General features: G+C 38.3%; 1 protein-coding gene across 2 annotated transcripts in view; it reads right to left on the bottom strand.

Annotated features, from left to right (window-relative positions):
• Positions 1-2,800, bottom strand: part of LOC139686324 (coiled-coil domain-containing protein 177-like) — a 115,350-nt gene extending 112,550 nt beyond the window's left edge. For both annotated transcript variants that reach the window (XM_071583485.1, XM_071583481.1), the window contains exon 1: positions 2,641-2,800. The gene's annotated coding sequence lies outside the window, so the exon portion shown is untranslated. The remainder of the gene's footprint in view (positions 1-2,640) is intronic.
• Between the last annotated feature and the right edge of the window lie 9,442 nt (positions 2,801-12,242).

Raw genomic sequence — 12,242 nt, forward strand, 5'->3', positions numbered from 1 at the left:
AAAAAGTTGAAAATAGAAAAAAAATATTTTGCTCATGCAAAATGAGCCAAAATATCGGTCTAAGTCACCTCAAAGCACCATTAGAATACTCGTAGGATCCAACTTGTGTCGTTAATTACAGGTTTTGTTCTTTGTCTATAAAATACTCCACAACGTGAAGGCGAAGAGGTTGATGCTTGAGGCTTCGGACCGACATGAAGGAATGGGCTGTTTAAGTTTAGTCATATACTGAGCTTCCCACCGCCACATGTAATCGCGTCAACTAACGTTTGCTCCCATTTATTCTAAGGTTTAACAAGATATCCACCTTTTTATACATTTTGACGCAAATAATAATATATAAGACACAAAACCGTCATTAGAGTAAACAAATAAAGATTATATTTATTAACATATTACCTATATTCAACTTAAGATCGTTCAAAAAAAATTATTTCTTTAATGGCACAACTACGCTGTCTTTATTTATAATGTACTATTTTCGGTAATCGCCACCATGAATGTTAACGGCGGTTTTAATGTTCTGCGATGAGAACGTACGTACGTACAAGTAAGTTTTCCAATAGAATCGTACTCGTATCACCATCTCAGGACCTTCATTGTGAACTAACCACATGATAGGATTAACTTACAAATTTTTACTTAATCTATTTAAATGTATGCTAAGTAAAGTAAGGAATAAACAGTACTACTAAGTAAGTAATAAACAAATAAATTCAATTCAGGTTTTTAAACAGGAAAAGAAATATGAAATGCGAAGTAAAGAAGAGGCTTTTTGAACTAAAGACTTTTTACATTCAATATAATACATGCCATGTAGCAGGAGGAAACACATTTCGCCATTATACTAAATTGGCATAACAAAGTGGATAGCTGCTTTCCTCACCCTCCAAACACCGACGTCACGTAACCGTTGACTTACAACGTTATTTTGGGAGGAGGAGGATTTTAAGAAGAAGGATATTTTGGTCTTGTCAGTGACGAGGATCATAACTTACACCTCGCCGGTTTACGCGGAAGTCCAGGACCATCATGCCACTCGAAAATATACTCTATTATTAATATTATTTTATGCGACACGAACTGACGAATTAACTAAGGGAAAAAACGACCATAGCCTCAAAATAAAAATAAGGACTCAAAAAACAAATAAGAAAAAAAACTCTTTTTTAAATAGAACTATAATTGATTGGAACCAGCTGCCTGGAGGTTTGTTTGAGCCCTTTCCATCCAATTTTAGAAGTTTTAAGTTGAAATGTAAAGCAGCCACTGGGTAATAAACTTCATTGTAGTTGTGAAAATATTGTTTGTATGTGATGTGGACGGCATTTTGTACGTGATGTGGGTAGCTTTCTTCGACGGCATAGCTTTCTCGTACGCAGCCATGCTTCATGACTTTTAACTTTGCCTTTGAAAAGCGCTTTTAATGACAGATTCGATGAGATTGTCACTGAAAATTAACCAGTTTTAACATTTGCCCTTAGTGATAGTGAAAGTTAAAACATTTTCAAACTTAGTAATGTCCACAATATCATTAATTAAACCTATATTGTCAATTACCACTGGAATGTTACGCGAAATTTGCCTTGTTTAGAATCTGATTATGGTACGAAGTATTCGCCAGTTAATCGACTGCCTGAAATTTGAAGAAAAGCAATTTCCGAAAAGCATTTGTTTATTCAGAGAAAGGAGCACTTTGTATTTCGATAGTAGTAGTTTTAAGGGGAGGCGACCGACAGCTAAGGTCATTTGCGCCATAGGGGATGGATAGGAAAGGATGAAGGGTGGAGAGAATCCCGGCGTCGGCATTAGCCTGCTCTTTACGAAAGGCGCCAAGGGGTCCGCAGTTTAACGTCCCATCCGACGGACGGCGTACTCACTCAAAGTGCCCTCCACAAAGCACCTCAAGTAGGGATCGAGATACCTCTGAAAAATATTCAACACCGCCGGGATTTGAACCCGCGCCCTCAGGGTGGGAAGCCAGTACGTTAGCCCCCGCACCATCTCGATCCCCGTATTTCGATAATTTACTGCATAAAAATGGGGAAATTTCATCGCTTGTAGGTAAAAGAATTTCGTTCCGAACAGCCCAAATGGTGGGTCAAATAGGATCTCAAATTGTGAAGGTCGAGAAATCGGGAGAAATTAATACACTGAACAAATGAAAACTGGGCCGTTCGTCTTATTGTGGTTAATTATGCCAGCGGTGTCCGGTCAGTTAAACCATTCAATAAAACGCATCGCGCAATATCCCGAGCAAGCAATTACAACCTCACGAGTTCAGTTAGACCTGCGTTAAAAATAACACTATTGTTTTGGATTTTACGGGGTGAACAGTCATTTTTTGGGACGAAATCGACGAATGAATAATCTTTTTAAATTATGGCATTAGTTCGACTAAGACTTCCACCATTTAAGACAGTTTCTTCTTTCTGTGCGCACTTGTGCCTGGGTACAAGAATTTCATCATAAATTATTGTCTACCGATTATACATATCAGCTCTTATAGTCATGTCAGTGAATTTAGCGGAAAACCAATGACCCACTAACGGCTTGATCACAGTTGTAGGTTTCTGCGGTGGGAATATACTCCAGTCAATTCCGAATTATGTCGATGAATATTGATTTAAGGTTACTTACGGTGAGAGATTCTTCTAACACAACAGATGAGAAGCCAGCAGATTAACGTTCCCAAATTGAATATGGCTCTAATTACACTTTCACTTAGACGATACTGTTAAACCACACGACACTTAAAAGAAGCCTAGGACGGAAATTTAGTTGGTACTTTGATTGATCATCCCTGTCAGTCAAAAGAGCAGTCGCATAAGAGAATATTCCTTATAAAGTGTCGTGCACGCGGAGATAAGATAGCGGTGAACGTATAGTTGGGCAATTAAATCGGTAAGAATACGCGTTTGCGGTCTCAATTGCGAAAGGCTGGAGGCAGAATGATCTCGGAGGTAATCCTTAGACGACCACACGCGTCACGCATCATCCATAAGGAAACCACAGGAGGCGGTTTAAGGCTTAAAGCAAATATCAGTCCTTTTTCAAACAGACTGCGCAATATCGGCGACACTGTGGAGAGATAATACGTACCACTGCCCTCAGTCCCTCCCTCCATCCCGAGCATCAGGTCAGCCTCAAAGGAGATGAGACCGTGGTAGGTGGGTAATCGATTTCGCGTCTTGCTATAACAAGAGTCGGCGCGCGCAACGGAAGAGTGAACTGTGCCAAGCTTACTTCTGGTCGAGGCGAAAGAGCGTGTACCATAACTTATGGAATGGCAGCGCGCTACAAAGACAGTAATATTTAGTTAGCATTCGTGCTTCGCTTCCGCTCTGATCGCTGCCTGACACTAGTGAGCGCTAAGGGTTTATTTTTGGCAGTAGTTAAACCGGTTAGCTTCTGTTTGTCTCTGAAAACAATATGTTTACAACTTCAGAGGTCTCTAAAACATTATCTCCCAAGTTGAGAACATTAGCTACACTATCTCCATGTTGAATTTTTCTATTCTTCTCTGTGACGCCTAAAATTCTTCTTATTCCACCCTTCCCAAACCTCCTCCGCATTATACAGCTAATCCATTGTCCATTAGAATTTTTCAAGCAATTGAGACTGGCTCCTCCACTCAACTCTATTCGAACCTCTTCACATTACCTCCTTGCATTCCCAACTGTATAAAACATATTTCTCCGCCTAAATCTCCATACCCACCCTTATTTTCTACATTCTTCACTGCCAGAACAATGCAAAAGACTCCTAATACTCAACATTCTATTTCCCCAAAGACGAATTCCTTAATCATAAAATAATTCCATATGAAAGTCTCAACTAACCTAGTATCAATTCCACTATATTTGAAAATACTTCCATTATTACTCAGTTTCTCTTATTAGTACGACCATATTATCCTAAACACCACCAAATACGCACATATTCACTCTAATTTCGATGATTTCAGCTTTCTGCAATGTAGCCCTATCCAGGTTTCATGACTCTTGAGGATTTTCCAAAATGAGATTTTCGTCTTAAAGAATCGGATATCTTAGGTTCATACATTTGAACATCTTAGGCTAATGAGGGAGTGGCTGATCATTTTTGAATGAGATATAAAGTACATGCATTTCGCAAACCAATGCTCAAGCCATATTTTTATTACACAAAAGAAATGCAACAGCAAAAACATGTGCAAGTAGTGTCACGACAAATATTCAGCCACAATCTTTCATTCCGAAATATGGTCATCTATTTCCTTAGCTACGTAAGGAAAACAAATGGAATACTGCTAACATGTCTATGCTATAAAATGAAAAACCCAAAAATATAGACGTTAAATATCTTTCATACATTCTTTAAGAAATGACTACTGACCTTGAATCCAACCCAGCGGTAAAGGAACACTCTTAATAGGGGTGGGTCTGCTCTTTTAAGATGGTTTCAATTTATATTCTTGGTTAAACAAAATTCCTTGGGTAAATATTATTGCCTTGGACGTTTAAATCACGATCTCTGTTTGGTTTTGCTTAATTCCAGAATTTGATCTTTATATTTTTACCCACGACCATTAAAAGTACATCAATACTCAATTAGGCCAAAACCCCATTATGTTAGTTTCGAAAACCTGCAGTTTCCCTTTCATCATACTTGTGAGGTGTTCTACATGAGAACACTCCATTCCCAAATAATATAAGTTTCCTAGTGAAATCGCATCAAAATGTATACTAAAAATATAACATTTGTTAAAATTTTGCCTGCTGGTCAACTGTTAAATAATAGTTAAAAAAAGGAAGTGAACATTTTGGATGCTCATGCTATAAAATACGGAAGACTGCAAACGTGAGGATAAAAGCAGCGAGCTACTTAAGCAGGAAATTATATGCAGAGTCAGTAAACGTAGAGGAATAATTTGAGTTGTAAGTTTTGCCCGAATAATTTTTAAAATTCAGCAAGCAATAAGCATTAACATTGTACTGCGGCAGCACCAATTATAAATATATGATGTGGAACGCTAAAAGACCATGTAGCTTGAACAAAAGAGATTAGAACACAATCGAGCCTTTTTCCATATACATTTTCTTAAGCAAAGCATTGGTTTATCAACGGTTGTCATGCCAGTGAATCAACCTCTGAGCGGAGTTGTGTGGGTGTACTGGGTGTGGCTAGGGTTACCCCCACCGCCATTTCTTCCAGCTAAGGTTTAAGTTCTCCCCCCTATTCTTAGCTTAACGCATCCATCCAATGAGGCAGGCCAGGCAACAAAGGAGGGGTGGAGGTCGCGAGGGCGCCGGGTGTGCCCGCAGCCGTCTCTTTCAATTTCCATGATTCATGAAGGACTGCATGAAAACTTTTCAATCTCTAAAACCTCACGTATTTGAGCCCAGATTAAAAAGCTATTAACTTTACATTTGTAATAATTATTATAAACGGGAGGAAATCCGGAGAAAGTGCTGTAAGATATAAGTGATGAATCCTAAGTTTTGAAAATTCAATCTACTATTATATACCGTTCATTTAGTTTAATTAAAATTTTAGTACATTCAACCCTTCTAGCTCTGATGGTATGCATCAGAATATCTGGGTCTACGCGCGGTTAAAATTCTCGCACGCAAAACATACATTATTAATGTCAGTTCAGAAGAGAAATTTTCGAAAGAAGATAGGTTGTCACAGATCGCTACGTATTGATATTAGCCATGATTCCTCGTTTTTATAGCTGCTAAGTTACAGAAATAAAAAGGTCTCGGAGCAAATCCATTTAGCCACCCGACTTCACTTCTCATAATCAGCATTGAGCTTAATTACTGAGGAATTGAAGCAAGGCTTAATTTCTTGACCTCGAAGGAATTTGAGGATGAAAGGCAGTACGCAAAAAAGTGTTCTGGAACTTCGGAACACAATGAATTATATCAGGAGGGATGGGGTAAACGGGGAGAGAACTCAATGACATAGAATAAAGAGAAGAGTTTTATTATTACACCGTTATACTAATTTTGCGTAAAAGGTCAGAGATCAAATAGCGCTGTACCCAACTAATTACGAGGATAATGCTAGCGGAATACAATTAAATTGGAACTGGGTCGAATGCCGTAGGCTGCAAGAGAAAAATACCAATTTTCACGTTTTCGTGAGCCAAAGTGCTGAGAGGAAGGAAAAAAATTGAAAAGAATTGAGTAGAGATAAAACCTGGAGAAAAGAGATGATCTATTTAACTTTGCAATAATTGAAGTAAGCATGCCTAATTAGGCATTTAATTTGGTTTTCGAAATCATTACAGAGGGATTATCAAATGGCCCAATGTTTTCGTCATTAAGAGATTAACTTAAATTTCTTTCCAATGCTTTGCCCATAAGCATGGCTCTCCGATTCCAAACGGGAAAATTGCAAGTGAATTCGGATTCTATAGTAAAAATATGCTCCAAAAATATGAGCGAAAAAGAAGAAAAAAGGAGACAAAAAAACATGTAAAATAAACGAGCTGGGAGTTTTCTAATGGATTTGATACCATTCAGAGGAACTTTGTCATTTGAAATAAGCCTGATTTACACAATGTTTCCATATTTCAACACTGAAAATGTGCTCATTTATTCGGTGATAAATGAACCATATGTTTGCATAAGCTTCACGTGACTCTGGGATAGGCATGTTTTTTTTAATGTCTTTGTGAAGTGCTATTTAGATAGAGGAATGGGGAAAATAAATAAAAGCTATCAAATGGTCTATCGAAGTTTAGAGGATGATTTACAAATACTCCATTTCGGATCGACGTTATTGATAGCTTAGGTTGGAGGGGAGATGAAAACGTGGCCATTCAATCAAAATATAGGCTGTTGCGGGGCTAGTCAAAACTGAGAAAAATATCCCTTGTCCAAGCATTTTCCATCAATTAAAAACTAGTACATGACAAGGAGTGTTGGTCTAATCACCGAGAGGTAGCCGAAAACTTTTGGGGGTGAGATTCGTGGTGAATTTAATCAAATCCTGATATGTGCATCTGAATTTTTGGACGTAACAAATGAAACCTGATATTAAAAAATCAAATTTAAAATTTTTCAATCGTAAGCTACGCGATAGTTGCATGTTTTCAGGACTGACCGTAGGAATGCAACGAAAAATCGAACAGTAATGCAAATACATTCACTGCACGCCTCGCCATTATGACACTCAGTTGGATATGGATAAACCGCTGTAAGCAAAGATTTTACACACCACGAGGTAGAAGATAGGGGCAGCATTTTGGAAAGCCTTGTGGAGAGGCATCTGCACTTCGACGTGGCGTGCGAACTCATCAACAGCTGGATTCCTTCCGGAAACTTCTGATGCGTTCGCGATGAAAAGACATCATTGAATTGCTGGCAGAAACCAAAAACAGCACACCATTAGATGGACGAGGGACAGAATAACGAGGGGGAAATTTCAGGATCACGACCATCCGTCTCAGCGTATGGGAAGGTCTACTACATTTCGAAACGCGACAGATGGAATAAAACAGCATCAGGGAGGGATGGGAAATGGGGAGGCGTGTGCGAGAGGCCTTTGGGAAAGACTTATGTGGCCCACTGAAAGGTTAGGGAGGGGTCACGGTGGCATGTGTTTCATTTACGAAGGAGAGGCTGAAGTGAAAGGAGGAGAGGAGTGCAAGCGGCTCTGAAAAATAAAAGGGCGAACGGACAAACGGATCCGCCAATGAGACTGGATGCGTGCTTGAGGAAAACCACTCGGTCACCAACTTCTGCCGGTCGTAAATACGAGCTTCAAAGGGATACCTCCCTGTGAAACTACTGCGAATGGTCGAATTCAACCCTAATCCTCCGCCAGACTGGGACACAGGACGAGTGCCTTGACAACCGGCATGAGTTAATTTACATTCGGAAGCATAATTAAAAAAAAGGCAATAGCTTTGCGGAAGATTTCAGCCGATGTAACATCGACAGGGACATCACCTGTGGGAGACCAATGGGACCGAGCATGGGATGCAGGTAATGCCGGGTGTTGTCAGAGATGTTGTTCCAATAAGTGGCGTTCAAAGAAGGAGGGTTTGATCTATGCATCGTCAGCGTGCGTTGGCGAAAGTAAAGAAAATTGGGATGAGAGAAGAATCCTAAATCAACGCAACACATCGATGAGAAAAAATAGAGAAGCATGCACCACTTTTGGATGCAAATAGGGAGAGTGGTGATTGCTCTTTGGATCCGGTCCCATTTGGGTTTGGTCACGAGAATTCATTCTGTAACATTAACTAAGAAACCCCTACGCGAGACTGCTCAACGGAACCCGTTCCAGGAACGGGCCGGAAAGTGGATGGATTACTCTCGGATTCAATTGCGTTCTTTTGTGTATTTCTCTCAGGGAGAGATATCTATGTCTCAATCATTCGATAAAAGGATCAACGGACATAAAGTAGTGAAATGCCTGAAGATAGAGTGATTCCGATAAGACACCGCGGGTTCAGCGGGCAACAGAGAAAGAGCCGCGGATGGCTGGAAAGCGAATGAGAGAGCAACATGTGAGGAGAGGAGGAACCGGGAGGGGTGGAATTCGCGGCTTTAATACAAGCCTCGTGCTGAGGCCGAAGGTTTTTAAGAATTATTGTTCCTATTACAGGAGAACTTTTTAACTTCGATGACCATTCTGTAACAGATTTTGATTTAGAAACATACATAGTAATTCATAACACACATCAAATCAAATTAATGACCCAAAAAGAAGTCAACAAATTTGGATTAAATTTGCACGAGAACAAAAGTTTAGGCCTTGCATAGATAGTTTAGTTTTCGTAGTCAAACTGTGCCCATTACTTAGTAGGTGCTTGCTTTTTTCCAAAAAGATATGGCTAAAATTTCCGATTGGTGGTTGATTATGCCTATATTGCTATGATTCAATTAAAATGGATTGACCTAAATTAACCTTCATTGAAAAAATGGTACAGCTTGTTGAAACAACTTTTTAACCATATCCTTCGGAAATCAATGGACGCGAAGTAATTTCGGCCTTTTTTCCGGGTGACGCCATGTTCTCATCACGTGGCGATAAGCCAGCACGCCACGTCACTCCAATTTATTAAATGACCAAACCGCAAAAGCTTCAGCCATTTTGCCTCATTAGGTTCATTGCTGAGTGGCAAAACGAACGCTGACTGCTACCTTCACAGCCTTACAGCCTATTGCGCTTCACTAAACACCACTATCCCTTTTGTGTAACAGTTGGTACTCAACGACATGCATCTGTCACAAAATCATAAAGCATGAAACAACATGCAACAAATTTATAATTTTTCTCTTTAGTTAAATTTTAGCATTATACAATATAAATTGATGGGTAAGGCAAACAATATATAAAACTCGACGGGGGAGGGGGGGAGGGAGAGAGGAGGAGAGAGACGTCACAGGGGAACAACACGCAATAAATATTTTGTGAATTAGAGGAAGTCTGTGGGTAACTTCTTCCCATTATTTGAATGGTAGAGCATGCAATCATAAATATTCTAAAATCATCTGGATAATAAAGTTTAGTTTAGGATGTGAGTGCCAAAAATATTTTATCCTTCCTACCGCGATGCCGGGTGAAACGAATGATTTATCACCTGCTCCAAAAACAAAACTCAAACGGAACAAAGTGACATGTTTATGTCAGAAATTAAAAGAAGACCGTTTATTTTATTCTCTATTGATCACTGGTAAATCATAAGAATCCAAGGTAGGTTTATCAGGATTGCGGAGATGCCGGATGCCGTCCAAAAGAAATTAACAACAAACACATAGCTCGACGGGACTTAGATATGGCGTTGAACGCTGCCCAGCAGGATGTGACTCGATAAAATTTGCATATGTACTATGGATCCAAACCAATATTATACTAAAAACAGGATGAAAACAAAGAAAATATGGAAAAATAATTTTATATATTGAATTCAAGATGTCCACTCGAAGCCGGAGCAGAAATTCATTTTTGAGGATTCATTTGCCCAGTCAAAGTTATAAATTCTAGGATCACGAAGACTAATCACGCCTGACTATTTTTCATCAGGACCGATCTAATCACACCCGTAGGTCATCGAGGAAATATTCAGTCACAACTTCGCCACACCTTCCTAATCCTTTGCTTAATATTGTTATCCCTAAAATGCTAAAATGACTCTATTATTTGCATTCATTTAAGAATATTTTGCAAAACTTAAATAACCATAATTTCATTCCCTTGCCTGCATTTATGATGTTGAGGATATCTTTAATAATGAAAGGTAGAGGAAATGAGAAAGTCTACGGGTAGGATACATTGTCTGCTGACATCATGCAAAATACAATCACAGAAATACCCCTCCCAAGGGTGAAAAATGGAAATGTATAACACGGATATTTTGCATCTGTAAATTGAAAACATTTTTTACCTCTCGAAAACTTACATAATTAATGTTGGCAAGACTTTACGCCACCGTTTTTTCTTCTTTATGAGTTGCACTCGTAAAATGGGAAATGATTTCTCTCTCCTCCTTAAAGTTTATCCTCCTCCAAATAATAAACTACTGTCAGTCCAAATTCATAAGCGATGTATGAATTTATGAAATAATAAATAATGAGTAAATTTAATATACTGATCAACTAATTTTTTCATAGCGTGATGTCTAAAAGTGGGTTAAATTTTAGCAATTGACACTAAATCGAAGCCTTAACTGCGATTTTTAAAAAGTTATCGATAATACTGGAGAGTAAGCATAGTTTTCTCTAGCAGTACGAATTTGGTGACTTCTTCCATCGTCGCTGAGGCGTGGTACTGATTCTCTCTAGCCCCAATCTCTCTTGATTTCTCTCTCTTGTAACTCCCATCATTTGTCACGTAAAGAAATTTCGCTAATCCTCTGTATTTGGAAGAGAAATGGAATAAATTCGAGAGGAATTCGATAAATAGGAACCTAAACAAGAACAATGATAAATGTGTTCTGGCTAGGAACGATATCTCGGAAAATTTCGCCTGTAGTTCCAAGTCCACTTCTAAGCGTTTAAGCTCAGTCACTGCGTATTGTAATGGTTCGTCACATTGATCTGAATGCGGGATTGCGGCAGTCTTCTCGATAATCCATTAAAAAACAAAAAAAGAAATAGAGGTAATCGATCACGATGAAGCAATGTATATCCAAGGGGCCTAATGGTATCAGCATACATTTTTCCTGTCGCTCGGACGGGACTAAGTAACTTGCATCGGCAATGTAGCATTCTTCCATTTATCATCTTTCTTTTAGCCTTTCGAATGCTGCTCCTGAGTTTTATAAAAATGGGAATAATTTAATCTCTGAAAAAATGAATTATAAATTTTGAAAGAAAAGTGCAAATCAGCACTTGACGGCTTGACCTCAATACATATTTATGAAATAATTGAGTTCAACTTGAAAAGGTCATTGAAATACACGGGCTCTATACATATAAAATGTGGAATATTTGTTTGCGATGTTTTAAAAATAGCACTAAGAAAGCATAAAGCAGCTAAATGTTTAAATAATATTTTTCGTTCTTTCACAAATGCATTAGTTGTCAAAAAATGTTTCCAAAACTGGAAATCACCTCGAATTTTGTCAAGCATATTGAGGATAAATATTCTTTCATTTAAGTAACTGTTAGAATAACGTAATGCTGTTTGATTTGAAGAAAAACTGTTTTTAAAATCTTAAATTTCCACTCTTCAAATCAGTCATTTGTTTGATGTTTTCCTGCTGATGATGAACATCTCCTGCTTTTGTGACATTAAAAAAATTCTAATTCCTGAACATTGGAGCACATCATACACACGTGCACGCAGAATATTATGACTAATGACGGCCCTCGCTTCGTTACCTTGCCTGCATTTTTCGCTATTATTAATTTCTGGGACCACCAAAGCATAGAACCTACACAAATTAAAAAAAAATTAAAATTTTCTGCACCAACAAATTAAAATGTCGGCAGGCTTTAAGGAATGTAATAGGTTATGAACCCTGAAGACGTTTAAAAACTAATCGCGAATATTATGGATTAAAAAAGTACAACTAAATAGGATTATTATTCAAATTCTGAATACGATGAGAATCAGCTAATTTTTAGTATCTCCAAACACTTTAAACTGTTTTGGAACACCTGGATAAAAATATACAATACCTGTAAGTATGAAATGGGATAAGCTAATACTCTGAAATTGTTCTACATAGAATTACAAAAGAAAAACAAATTAATCAGGGAAATGTTTGGTCTCATGTGATTTTTAAGAATATT

Source organism: Hetaerina americana, unplaced genomic scaffold (assembly GCF_022747635.1).
Source record: "Hetaerina americana unplaced genomic scaffold, ioHetAmer1.1.p SCAF_14, whole genome shotgun sequence".
Taxonomy (NCBI): domain Eukaryota; kingdom Metazoa; phylum Arthropoda; class Insecta; order Odonata; family Calopterygidae; genus Hetaerina; species Hetaerina americana.